The sequence below is a fragment of the Peromyscus leucopus genome, chromosome 3 (genome assembly GCF_004664715.2).
Source record: "Peromyscus leucopus breed LL Stock chromosome 3, UCI_PerLeu_2.1, whole genome shotgun sequence".
In the NCBI taxonomy this organism is placed as follows: domain Eukaryota; kingdom Metazoa; phylum Chordata; class Mammalia; order Rodentia; family Cricetidae; genus Peromyscus; species Peromyscus leucopus.
The window spans coordinates 131,978,478-131,991,838 of record NC_051065.1 but is presented as its reverse complement, the minus strand read 5'-3'; the positions used below and the strand labels follow the sequence as shown (position 1 = coordinate 131,991,838).

At 38.7% G+C, this 13,361-nt stretch overlaps 1 protein-coding gene across 3 annotated transcripts in view; it reads left to right on the top strand.

Moving 5' to 3' along the window:
• Nucleotides 1–13,361, top strand: part of Pde3a (phosphodiesterase 3A) — a 287,295-nt gene that overhangs the window by 215,258 nt on the left and 58,676 nt on the right. The window lies entirely within an intron of this gene.

The window sequence follows — 13,361 nt, the reverse complement described above, 5'->3', positions numbered from 1 at the left end:
TAGTCCTTTCCAAGGCAGAACACTGCCCTCTGCTGTTCACCAGCCTTGGTTTGTTTGTAGGCTAAGGAAACAGCAGCTTCCAGTGTAGTAACCATTGATAAAATTTAACAGACCAAAGATGACTTCAAACTCAGAGATGTTCATTCCTAAAATATTTAGAAATCTGTACTCATATTACAGAATACACAGATATTCTCCAGTTTGTGTTCCTCCCACTGACAAAAACAGTCTTTTTAACTTATGCAGCAATTTATGTTTTCTAAACCTTCCCACATTCACTGATAGGAGCTATCACATGGATAGCTCACTGTCAGATTCCCACATATCTACGCTACCTCACCTTTCCTAACTGGGAAGAGAGAACAAGGCTGGGAGTAAAGCCTATGGTTATCTCTTCAACAATGTAAGTGTGTATTGTATAAACAACCAATGGAAAGTTTCGTTTTCTAAATAATAAAATAGCTTCCCCTTTTTTGTAATTATTAATTTTGGATTGTTAGGTAAAGTTATTAGTGTCTGTAGGGTACTTGTAATAGAAAATATAAGCAGAATGCTTGGACAAGGTACCAATTGTTTGCAGATAGATTTTTCTGGGAGTACAAAAGGACACTGAGCCACGTACTGCTTCCCATTTGATGGCATGGGATGTTCTCAGAACATCAAAAGAGAAGGAAGTTGGGAATTACAGTAATTGCTGGCATTTGCTGTTTCTGACCTCTCATAGGAGACCTTCCAACAGGAATGTTGTTGGAAAATCATTTGATTAAGGGCTTTATAGGTCCCTTCCTACTGTACTGTACATATATATGTGTAATCTTAAGAAGAGACTTCAAATGTAAACACATATTCCCTGCCAGAAAATTAAAATAAGCAAACATCTGTTTCCTTGGGTTGGCCTTTCGCCAAGGTTCAGCCTACAGTGACTTACTGCAAAATTTTCACATGATTTCATTTTTAAAAAATTTCCCAGACTATTTCAAGTCTAAAATTATAAACGGGTCCTATGAAAGTATAAACACATATGCAGTTTTTCTGGCTGTGAGGTATGAACCGAGAATATGCCAAAGATCATTTCTATAGTGTCCAGCTCATAGTCTAAAATAATTTAGCATATTGGAGATTAAAATAGTATTTTCTGGTAACACAGACAGCCTCCCAGGGAGAGATTTGGAGGTGATTGGGATGACACATTGTTCTATAGAGATTTAGAAGCTATAGCCAGTCTCCCAGGATACACCAGGTATCTATTCCTAGCATCGATGACCAACACCATGTAAGGAGGGTCCCAGAATCTCCCCTTTATGTGTTGTCTCCTGTATTGTTTATCCATCTCTTCACCCAGCTCCCTCTCTGCCCTGAGAATGTTCTTCCATGCTGTGCTTGCCTCCCAGGGTGCCTCCCAAGATGACTAAATAGAAAAGAAAAATACTTGCAACAATGGGGCTCAGATGCCTGCTCTTAGAATTCTTTTCAGGGTGTGTTATAAATCACACCAGTGCAATCGACCATGCTAACTGAAACCAGCACTTTTGTACAATTACTTTTTAACGGCTGAAAATTAATCTCAGACCTATTATGGAGCATTTGGGTGTAGGTAGGGAATATAGACTTTATAACTACTTATGCCTCAAGTAAGAAGTGAAAATATTAGAAGTTCTGATTTTATTGTTTTAGGTTTGTTGGTAGAGAAATCTTATCTTTAGGCTGTCTTCTTTTATAAAGAAATTCTGCCTGGAGATGAGAGATGAGTCAGCATGTAAGATCTACTGCTCTTCCAGAGAACTTGAGTTCAGTGCTTAGCACCCACATTGGGTGACTCACAACTGCCTATAGCTTCAGCTCCAGGAGATCTCAGCACCATCTTCTGAACTCCACAAGAACATGTGCACATGCAACACATACACAAGTACACACACACACACACACACACACACACACACACACACACACACACACAGTTGAATAATTGTTGAGAGAAAGAGAGAAATACCCGGTACAAGTGACAAAGATGAACGTGTTTATGATTCCTTCTTTACACATTGAATTATTTCAGCTCAGTAGCAACAATGCTGGTAATATGTAATATTTATTAAACATACATTCCAGGCTAAGCGCTTACTAGTACTCTTTTTGTCTGATTTCCTTTTCATATATTCATTGTACACGGTCCTTGGTTACATAAAGACCTTTTCCTACCAGGATACGCTTTGCCTCGTGTTTATTCCCCCATATTTTCTGGCCCTTCCCTTTCTTCCCTCTCTCATTAGTCACATTTGTTTATTTTCATGTCTTCTTTCATGTAATATACATCCATGATTTTATATTGCTATATTTGTCTTCCTGAGACTTTACTAACACATGGTTTCATTTAATCATCAACAAATAGGTGCTATTATAAGCCTGTTTTAGAGTTAAGAAAGCAAGGGTTATAGAGAGAAATAGATTTGCCTACATGCATATTAGCAGACCTAAAACTTGAAATCAAGCAGCATGACTTTACATTCTGTGTCTCCCATGACCCCACAAAATAGAAATTTGGTACTAGTAAATAAACAAAATACCTTGTCTTTTGGACCAACTCTTGACACCCTTGCTTTCTAACTCCTCACACACATAGTGCACATCTAGTGAGACCTGCACTGGAGACTGGGTGCTCCCCACGTTTGCTGCTGAATTATTATTAGTAGTAGCAGTACTATTATTTTATTATCTACTTTCAAATTTTTTAATTAAAATATGACATCATGTCTCCCTTCCCTTTTCTTCCTCCAATACTTCTCATGCACCTCCTTTCTCTCCCTCAAATTCTTTAATTATTATAGCTTAATAATTAAATATAATATAATATAATTCTTGAATATATAAACACAGCCTGCTCAGTCCATATAATGACACTTGTACATAAACGATTTCTGAGCCAATGACATAGCACTGGACAACCAATGGGGTGGGGGTATGTCTTTTCTGGGGAGGTTATTTCTCAGTCTCTCAGCATTCCTTAGTTGCCTGTCTGGGGTAGGTCCCTCTTGGATTCCCCTTCCATTTTAGTATATCTATTGGTGTACTTTTAGGCAGCCATGCTGTTGGGATATCATGGGTGAATCTTGCCCACCATTTCTAGGAGACACAATATCACAGTAGATTTCCTGGTCCTCTGTCTCTTACAATCCGTCTACCCCTTCTTTTGTGATGTTCCCTGAGCCTCAGGTGCAGGAGTTGTATTGTAGATGTATCAACTGGGGCTGTACATCCCATAATCATTTGGTGTCTGCATTTTGGCCAGTCATGGTTTTCTGTAATGGCCTCCATCTTTTGCAAAGAGACATTTCTTTGATGAATGGCAAGAATTACATGTATCTCTAGGTATAAGGTTAAAGATTTAAAGTTAGGAGTGATGCTGATTTGGTAGAGTGTCAGTTGTAGGTGCTTCTCTAAGATCCAGGAATCTACTACTTCCAGAGAACTGGCCATGTATCAAGCCCCCCACCCTCTCTCTCTGGGTGTCAGATCTGATGGAAATGCCACTGATTACCACCAAGGCATGCATTCCACTACTGCAGACCCATGGGCCTTTGTGCCCTCCTGGTGATTGTTAACAGTTCACTGATGCCATAGCTGTGTAGGACCACTACTTGCTCCCCTCCCTTGGAAGCATCATGGCACCCCTTAGTGCCTATTTTTGAATGAGCTCTACATTTTATCTCCTGCTCCAGGAATCATAAGGAATAGCTTGTCATAGCTATTTTATCATGCCTCATTTCAACCGAAAGGAAACATTGGGTTTAAAACACACTGAAGCTCTGCTAACTGCCATAATTAGGACCAGAGGTTGGGAAAAAGCCTTTCAAGCAGAAAAAAAAATCATAAAATATTTCATAAATTTTCCATACCTCTAGTAATGTATTTTCATTTAGTATGTAAGCAGTCAAGCTTTCCCACATCTTTTGATGAGGGACCAAAAATGCCTCTTTTCTGAGGTTGTATCCCCTGTGTGTATTGTAGTTCCAAGTTGCCTTTCTTAAGTCCCAAAAGCCATACTATGGATGACTGCCAATTTCAGTTTCTTTATAGTGGAAATGAATTAGGAACTTGGGAACATTTTTAGTTGAAAGTCCTTCAAGTATGTCACGGTTTTCTATTTGAACGTTTGAAGTCATGACTGAACAGCCTAATTCAATGAAAATCTACCTTCATGAAGCCTCTTTACAAAACCTGTGCAACTCCACAAAACCAGTCTGTTAGTTTCTAAGGAAATGGATTCCATTCCCTCACTTGCCGTAGATTTAGTGATTATTTCATTCCCATATGTACTGTGATAAATGTAACCTGGTTTAAATAGTCCTGGGAAGCAGCAAAACTGACCTTTGATCAAAGCACACATTGATGATCAAGAGAAAAGAGTCTGTGAAAGTTCCAGACAGGAGTCAGTTCCCTGGAAGACTCAGTGTGCATTAGGCAAAGTTAAGAATAAGTGACATCATAAGAATGATAAGTGACACCATAATGATTTGTAATATAGAAAAATCATGGTAAGATCAGTAGTCGGTAAAACAAGTATTTTACTGTTTGTAAAATAATTTTAACATTAAAATGTTAGCCAATGGATAGATGGCTCGGTGGCTAAAATGCTTGACACTCAACTATAAGGACTACAGCTTGTATATCCAACACTTAGGCAAATGCCAGGAGAGCATGGAGAGCAATACTAGCCTTTAGGACACTGACATAGAGGAACCCTGACTAGGTAGTTTAGCTAAGTCAGCAAGTGCTGGGTTCTACTGAGAGAATCTGCTTTCGCATATAGGATGTGGAGTGCTGGAGGAAGACATGAAGCAGCATCTTCTAGAATACACATACATACATGCGCGCACACATAAAAATAAAATGATGTCAAAAATACCATACAAATCATTGACTTCTCTCTCTCTCTCTCTCTCTCTCTCTCTCTCTCTCTCTCTCTCTCTCTCTCTCTCTCTCTCGTGTGTGTGTGTGTGTGTGTGTGTGTGTGTGTGTGTGTGTGTATGTGTGTGTCACATAGAAAGATGATAGAAAGGCCAGTAAGAACTCCAGCCAATTCTCCAATTTTATAGGATGTAAGACCAAGTGTTTTAGTGGATAGCATTGCCTGAGGATATCTGTGATTGGTTTAGGAAACTGTCATGGGATTTGAAAATACATTTTTTTTTTTTTTTTTTTTTTGGTTTTTCAAGACAGGGTTTCTCTTGTGTAGCTTTACGCTTTTCCTGGAACTCACTTGGTAGCCCAGGCTGGCCTCGAACTCACAGAGATCCGCCTGCCTCTGCCTCCCAAGTGCTGGGATTAAAGGCGTGCGCCACCACCGCCCGGCTTGAAAATACATTTTTCAGCTTCCTAATCTAAGATTTATGGCATTCCCAGTGGGTTACCTACCTAGCTTCTCAGCTCTCGTGTTTTAAAGTGTGTGACCTTCATGCGGATTTGTGAAGTCTGCTTTGTGCTGCTTCTGTCTCTGACAACAAAAAAAGACACCAGGTGCTGTAATGAGTAGGAGGATTTGTAAATTATTGTGTGTTCTCTACCTGGGCAGGCGTGACATCAATCTGTTTCATAAAGTTATCAGTTTAATCATTACCCTTGACTGTGTGGGAATCAGAGGTTTCACGTGACTGCTCCATGTCACCTCGACAGGGATGTGTCAAAGATGTCTTTCCCTCCCTTCCCTCATGTGAGACAACCTCCTTAATCATGAAGCAGGAAATTTATTTCCATCATTGCTCAAGCTTGGACTCCCCCCTTCTTGCTTTTCTTCCTTTAAGTAAGGAATGTTCATTAGCTTCTGTTTTCATCTGTGTTTTTCCCATATTTATTTTCTAAGCTGCCTTTTAAAAAAATTAAAAACCCTATGATCTGAATATTTTCATTCACACCTGACATGGTGCTTCAGCAAATAGTCTGACATATTAAAGATATATTACTTTACAACCTGTTGTGACTTGTTTACATATACTTACTAGGATCTTTATAACTTACAGCTCATGGTAATTAGATTTTCAATGATGATCTTCAGAGAGTGAATTCTTTCTGATGCCTACCCACATTCAAAGATTCCCTTTGTCTAACCAGAAAACTTGTGACATAACAATAGTAAAAATGAAAATAAAGTTTCTATAGTTGACTTGATATACATGTCTAATCTTGGAATTAGGTTTAATGTTGATTTCAACTGTATTGTTCATCTTTTTAACTTGTCCTTTGGGGTATTACTTTTTTAGTCACCATGATGAGATACTTGAAGTGAGCAATTCAGGATGGAAATATTTATTTTAGCCCAGCATTGGAGGGCATTTGGTCCTTTGTGGTGGAGAAGCTACAGCAGTGGGGAAGGCATTCCTTTGGGTCCTTGAGGTAGCTAGTACATTGGGTTTGCATTTGAGAAATGCAGAGACAGAGAGACAGAGAGAGAGAAAGACAGAGAGACAGAGAGACAGAGAGAGAATATATCTGGCCAGAAGTAGGAGTGAGCTATAACCCCCAAGTTCTACCTCTCTGCAGAGCCTTACTTCCTCCAGCATGGCCACACCTCCTAAAGATGACACAGCCTCTCCAGACAGTACCACCAGCTGGGGCTGAAGTATTCAAATAAACAGGCTTATGGGGGACATTTCACAGTCAATTTGTTGCCTTGAGCCTTTGTTTTAAGATGAAAACAGTACTTTGAAAGTGTCCAACTCTTTTGTCACGATGCCATTCTTGTCTGTGAAAATTGAAAGTCTGCACACTGGACACTGTCAGAAGACTGCAAAGTTGACTGGATAGAGGAAAGAAGCAGAGGAGGGAAATGTTTTAAAGGGTGTGCTTTCAAAAAGGCAGTGGATATGGTGTGTGGTGGTACCCGCCTTTAATCCCAACACTTGGAAGACAGAGGCAAGTGGATCTCTGTGAGTTGGAGGCCAGCTTGGTGTGCAGAGTGAGACGGAGTGAGCTATTAAGGATACATAAAACTGCACTTTGTTCCCCACTGTTCACTGGAGTGAAACACCAGATTTCTACCTAAAGATGGGGCTTCAAGTTTGGTTGCCATTAAACAGTGTTTCTGAAAGTTAAATATAAACGTTTCTGCTATAAGGGGAGAACAAGATAGGATGTTTTAATGTTTTATGTTGTTCTTGGGACTTTTTTTGTTTGTGTGTTTGTTTTAAGCCTTGTTTAATCATCTGCCCTCTGTGGTCATAGGCCCACTGTGGTCTGGGGCTACTGCAGCTGGTTACTGAACTGATGAGCTCAGCTTGTTAGTTTAAAACGTCTCCTTTTGTTGGCCTTTGCATAAGCCTGATTTTAGTGTTTATTGTCATTATTGAACATTTTTACTTAGCCTAATGAAACATATGATTATTATTGTTATACATAGAAATTTAATATTTTTTTATTTGAAAAGACATGAAAATACCCTTTGAGTGAATCATCCAATTTTTCCACTTTGCACATGATTTAAAAAACACCATCTCAATGATGGAAGCCCCACTGCCTAAAATTCATTAATAGCCACTCTCTGAACATACAAGTGGCTTTATAGTTTGTCTGCTGTTTATTGGCACAGCATCAGGGTACCTCTCAGCCACTCATGTATGGTTGCTCTTGGCAGGTTCAGGGCAATCAAATTTGATTGTTAGTCTTACATTTCATGCTTCAATAGCATCCTTAGTTCTTTGAGCCAAAAGGGTGGTGATAAGTTCTTATGTACAATGCAGCTTTTAAATCTTTCATGATAATGTTCTTAAACCTGAAATCCAGTCAAGCTGGGCATGACTTAATGCCAGTAGGCGATGTGGACTTTTTCTTCTTGCTGTTGTTTTCTTTTTCCAAGCAAGTGCAATGTGTTCATGTTGGCTGCTCAGCTGATCCCAGTCTGCATGTCCTGCTTCTTGCCTGCTTTTTTTTTCAAAAGGCCTTTGCTATAGAACTATAGAGTATACAGGAAATGCCACAAAGAAATCTACTGCTTATAACAACAATGATTTTTTTCTTTAACTACAATGTTTTAAATCAGTTCTTTGGGAATTTCATGCACACATACAGTGTATCCTGATCATATTCACTCCCACTTCTCCGTCTAGCTCCTCCAAGGTCCACCATTTACCCCACACCCCCTCCCCCACAACTTCATGTCTTCTTGACATGTTTTTTTCTCTTGTTTCTCATGGCCCACTGAGTCAGCTTAACAAGCTATACCACATCAACACAGCACCCATTTTAAAGTTTATGTGGGTGAATTCCCCTTTTTCTTTTTAAAGATACTTCATAAAATTTTAATATTTTTCTCTAAATATGTGTGAAATACATGGTTTGCTTTTTTTAAAGCTGTATTTGAAGTAAACAAACAGGAACTGGCCAGAGAGCTCACTGTGTAAAGGTACTTATGTCAAGCCTGAGAATCTGAGTTCAATCCCTGCCACTCACATGACAGGAGGGAACTGATTTCAGAATGCTGCCCTCTGGCACTCCATTTGTCCCATGCACCTAAATGTATAGATATATGTATATATACATGCACACACATCATATACACCATACACACACACTCACACACACACACCATTCTTTCTCTTACACGCATACCACTCACCACATACAGCACACACAACACACATACATGCATGGACACACACACACACACACACACACAAATGTAATAAAAATATTTAAGACATAAAAATAGGAAATAAGACAAAGTTATTCTCCTCACCAATAATTTATTTAAAAAAAAAATCTAACCTAATTATGGATGGACCTACTCTTCTTCTTTTTTGAGATTTATTTCATTGTCAAAAAGTCCTAAAATTTTGTCCTTTCATGGTCTACTGTGGAATGTCTTTCTATACGCTGTGAATAGGTGTTATTCCCATTGGCTAATAAATAAAGCTGCATTGGCCTATGGCAGGGCAGGATGGAGTCAGGCAGAAAAATCCAAGAGAGATAGTGAAAAGAGAAAGGAGAGTAAAGAGAGACGCCAAACTGCCGTCCAAGGAGCAACATGTAATGGGATGCAGGTAAAGCCATGGAGCATGTGGTGATACATAGATTAATAGTAATGGGTTGGGTTACATTGTACAAACTAGCTAGCAAGAAGCTAAAAGCCATGGGCTATGCAGTTTGTGATTAATATTAAGCTTCTGAGTGATTATTTTATAAGCAGCTACGGGACTGCGGGGCTGGGTGGGGCTGGAGAAACTTCCAATTACAAAGTTCAACTTAAAATTTCAAATTTTCACGGAAGCAGTACAGTGTCTTAGGGTATGTGTGTCAGTTGCTTTTCTGTCTCTGTGACACACAAAAAAAAATCATGTCAAAAGCAACTAATAGAAGAAAGAGTTTATTTTGGCTTATGTTTCCAGAGCTATATGAATCCATTATGCCAGGTGAGGCATGGTGACATCCTTACCTGCGAGCATAAATCAGAGAGAGCAGAAGGGACATGGGGTGCAAGGCTGTGAACTCTCAAAGCCTCCCCTAGTGGTGTACTTCCTGCTGCAAGGCTGCACCTCTGCAGAAAGAGTCTGAGTTTGTGGGAGACATTTCCCATTCAAACTATCGCATAGCTTATTTGTAGTAGAAAAGCACAGGTGGAGAGAACAATTTCCATTTCAGAAGAATGCCCTGCGTGATTTTTTTCGACAAGCATATGAGATAAACTTGAAAATATGTGTTGTTAAAAGAGGTACTAGCCCAATCTGGTGGTATTTTTGTGAATGTTGTCATAAATTGTGTATATCTGCATAACATATGCATAATTATCCTGAAGCTTTTAACAGTGCATTTAAATTTTCACATTGATTTATAAATACCTGGTCCTGGCTAATTTTTGTAACTCTGGCAAAGTTTGGTAATAGTAGGTGACTTTGCTCAATTGTTTTACACTTTAATTATTAGAGAAGAAAATAGTTTGTTTTGTTTTTGTTTATTTCTTTATTTTTAATACTAAGGCCACTTCACATAGTTCAGGCTTGCCTTAAACTGGCTATATAACTTATGGTGGCCTTAAACTCCTACTTCCCGCCTGGACTGGCAGGCATTCATTGTCCTGACTTAAGATCAAGACACACATACAACAACAACAACAAAAAGAAAATTGCAGATTAATCTCTCTCATGAATGTACATATAAAAGTTTTTGATAAAATAGTTGTGAACTGAATTCAAGAGCACATCAAAGAGTATCCATCATGATCAATTTGACTTTATCTCATAGATACAGGGATGGTTCAACATATTATCAATAAATGTAGTCTACTTATTCTAGTTAGGTCTATACTACTGTGATAAAGACAGTGACCAAAAGCAACTTGTAGAAGAAATCATTTATTTCAAATTATAGTTTATATAGACTATCATGGTGGGAAGTCAAGGCAGGAACTTGGAGGCAGGTCCTGAAGCAGAGGCTGTAGAAGAAAGTTCCTATGGCTTTGCTCAACCTGCTTTGTTATACAGCTCAGGAAAACCACCCCAGGAGTGACACCACTTCCAGTGGGCTGAGAGCTCCCACATCACACATCAATAAAGGCAATGGCCATAAATTGTCTAGAGGCCAATCTGATGGAGAAATTTTGTCAATTGAGGGTCCTCTCCCAGATAATGCTTCCTATGTCAAGTTGTCAGAAAACTGACCAGGACACCAGCACATAAATAAACTTAAGGGCAGAAATGGCAAGATCATCTCATTAGATATGGCAAGCCTTTGACTACATACAATTTCCTTTAATGGTAAAAGTCCTAAAGAATCTAGGGATACAGGGGCCATGTGTCCTCATAATAAAGGCAATATACAGCATGCCTATAGTCCATATCATGCCAGATGATTATTTACCAATTCCCCCTTTCTGTATTATTTTCCTTTGATTAATTTTTTAGAAGCCCATTACTTACTGTGTTTTGTCTTGTGTAGTTTCCCTCGGACTTCTTCCTTTATGATGCATTTTCTTATATCGATGTTTCTATCTTTATATTGACAACCCTGTTACAGGTTTCCTTGGCAGCTTTTGAATTCCTATCTTTAAAGTTTCTGTCTGGCAGATTATAAAACACTTTCACACTTCATTTTCATCTTATAATTCTATACATTTAATTTTTTCAAATCATTGAAATTTAAGTCTATTGTGGAGAAATTATTAACACTGTAATAGCTTCTTGTTGAAAAGCTTTAAGGCTATCATTTCTATCTATATTATAATATATATATTATTGTTTATACCACAACTGTGACTGAAATTTTATAACTGCTAATACAGAATTGTTTGATGTACATCATCTCTTTTCATTCTTACATTTACCTTTAGAGTTTAGCATTAACATTATGGTTGATTATTATTATGTTGTTATTGTTATTGTTTTGCTTTTTTCTTGTCTTGTTCTGTTGTTTGAGAGAGTATATCTCCACACTGTCCTCAAACTCATCATATAACTAAGAGTAACCTTGAACAACCTCTCTCAAATGTTGCAGTTACAGGTATTGCCCCCATGCCCACTTCCAGAACTCTTATTATTATACCTAAAAATCACAGATGGGAGATATAGGGACGGAGAGATTTTAGTTATCTGGTAGAGACTGTGGTGCTGGAAAGTGTTAGATTATGAGACAGACCTGGATCTAAATGCCTGGATCCAGGACCTGCCTCCCTGATCACTATGATGTACAGTTTGAGATTACACAGTTCCTTGTGCCTCACAGCGTGACTGCATGGCAGAGCAAATGGTCCTTTGTTATTGTCTGGAGGCTTCACCTTGCCACATGGCCTTCCCTGTATACCCCCTCTCTTCTAATGTTCCCTGAACAGCAATGTGAGAACAGTTGCCCTCACTTCTTGTTTTAGTTTTTGTTATTGTTTCTTTTCCTTCTCTCTCTTCTTCCCTAATGTCTCTGATCTGATGGACACCTGGCAAATTGTAACAAATGTGTCACAAAAGTAGAGAATTGAAATTTGATCTGCTCAACCAGGAGAGACAGAGTGTGAATTCAGGCACAAACTTGGTGGCTTTTCATGTCTGTCTCTAAAACTCATTGAATCCTTACCACATACCAGGCTCAGGTATTACATTAAAATTTCTCTGGGAGCAAGCTCTTCTTGTGTGTTAATGCCACTTTCAAAATGGAATTTTCCAGGGATGGTAGAATGAAGAACTCTGTATGAGGCATGTTTGATGGTGCTTTCACCCTCAAATTCTCTGCCTTTTAAAACTGGGTGTTGATTGGTTCAATCTTCTGTTTGTTTGGCATTGGATGGCAGTGATACTGACATCAAACTCAGAGCTCAAATATGTTAGGCAAGTGCTGTCATACCAAGATGCAACCCTAGCGCTGTTTCAGTCTTGCTATAAATGCCCATTCCTCCTCAAGCTCTTGCTTTGAAAAATGTGTCTCAGATAGAGGAAAAAGCTGCCACATGCCTTTGCACAGGGGGAAGGCTGTAGATGAAGATAATGTTATGAGTTTTTAACAAGCTGAAAGAAGGGCCTTGGAATATTTTCAGTGCAAAGAAATGATGAATGTTTAGGGGATAGATGTACTTACCCTGATTTGGATATTATACAATGCGTAATCTATTAATATATTACATATATAACTGTTTGAAATGTTTTTTAATATTTATTTATTTTTATTTTCATGTGTGATGTGTGTGAATGTTTTGCCTGCACACACACACATACATGTATGTATGTATGTACACCAGTGGTTCTCAACCTGTGGATCATGACCCCCAGCAGATATCCTGCATATCAGATATTTGTATTATAATTCATAACAGAAGAAGACTTGCAGTTATGAAGTAGCAATGAAAATTTATGGTTGGTGTCACCACAACATGAGCAACTGTATTAGCGTTGCAGCATTAGGAAGGTTGAGGACCACTGATACATCATCTGCATGAAGTATGGAAGAGATCAGAGGATGGCACCAGACCAAACGGAAACAGAATTACAGATGTTTAGGAGCTGTCGTGCGGGTCCTCTGTAAGAGCGATAAATGCTCCCAAACACTGAGCCATCTCTCAAACCTTCATGTACAATTTTTATGTGTCAGTATATATTTTCTAAAAATGCAACTTTTTTTGAAAATCATGGACCCACAAAAACAACCATGGCAAATTTGACTAAGTGTCAAAACAGCAATGTGACTTGAACTTCGTTGTTCTGAAATGTTTAACTCGATTTACTTGCTTTTTACTTATAAGAGAGTGCATAAGTAAGGCAGGGTCTCACTACATAGCCCAGGCTGGCCCTAGAATTCATGATCCTCCTGCCTCGGCTGCTTCTATGTCAAGTTTATCAATGTGCACTACCAGGCCTGACAGCTGTTTGTCTTTCAGCCAGAAAGCCTGAATTAGCTCACTT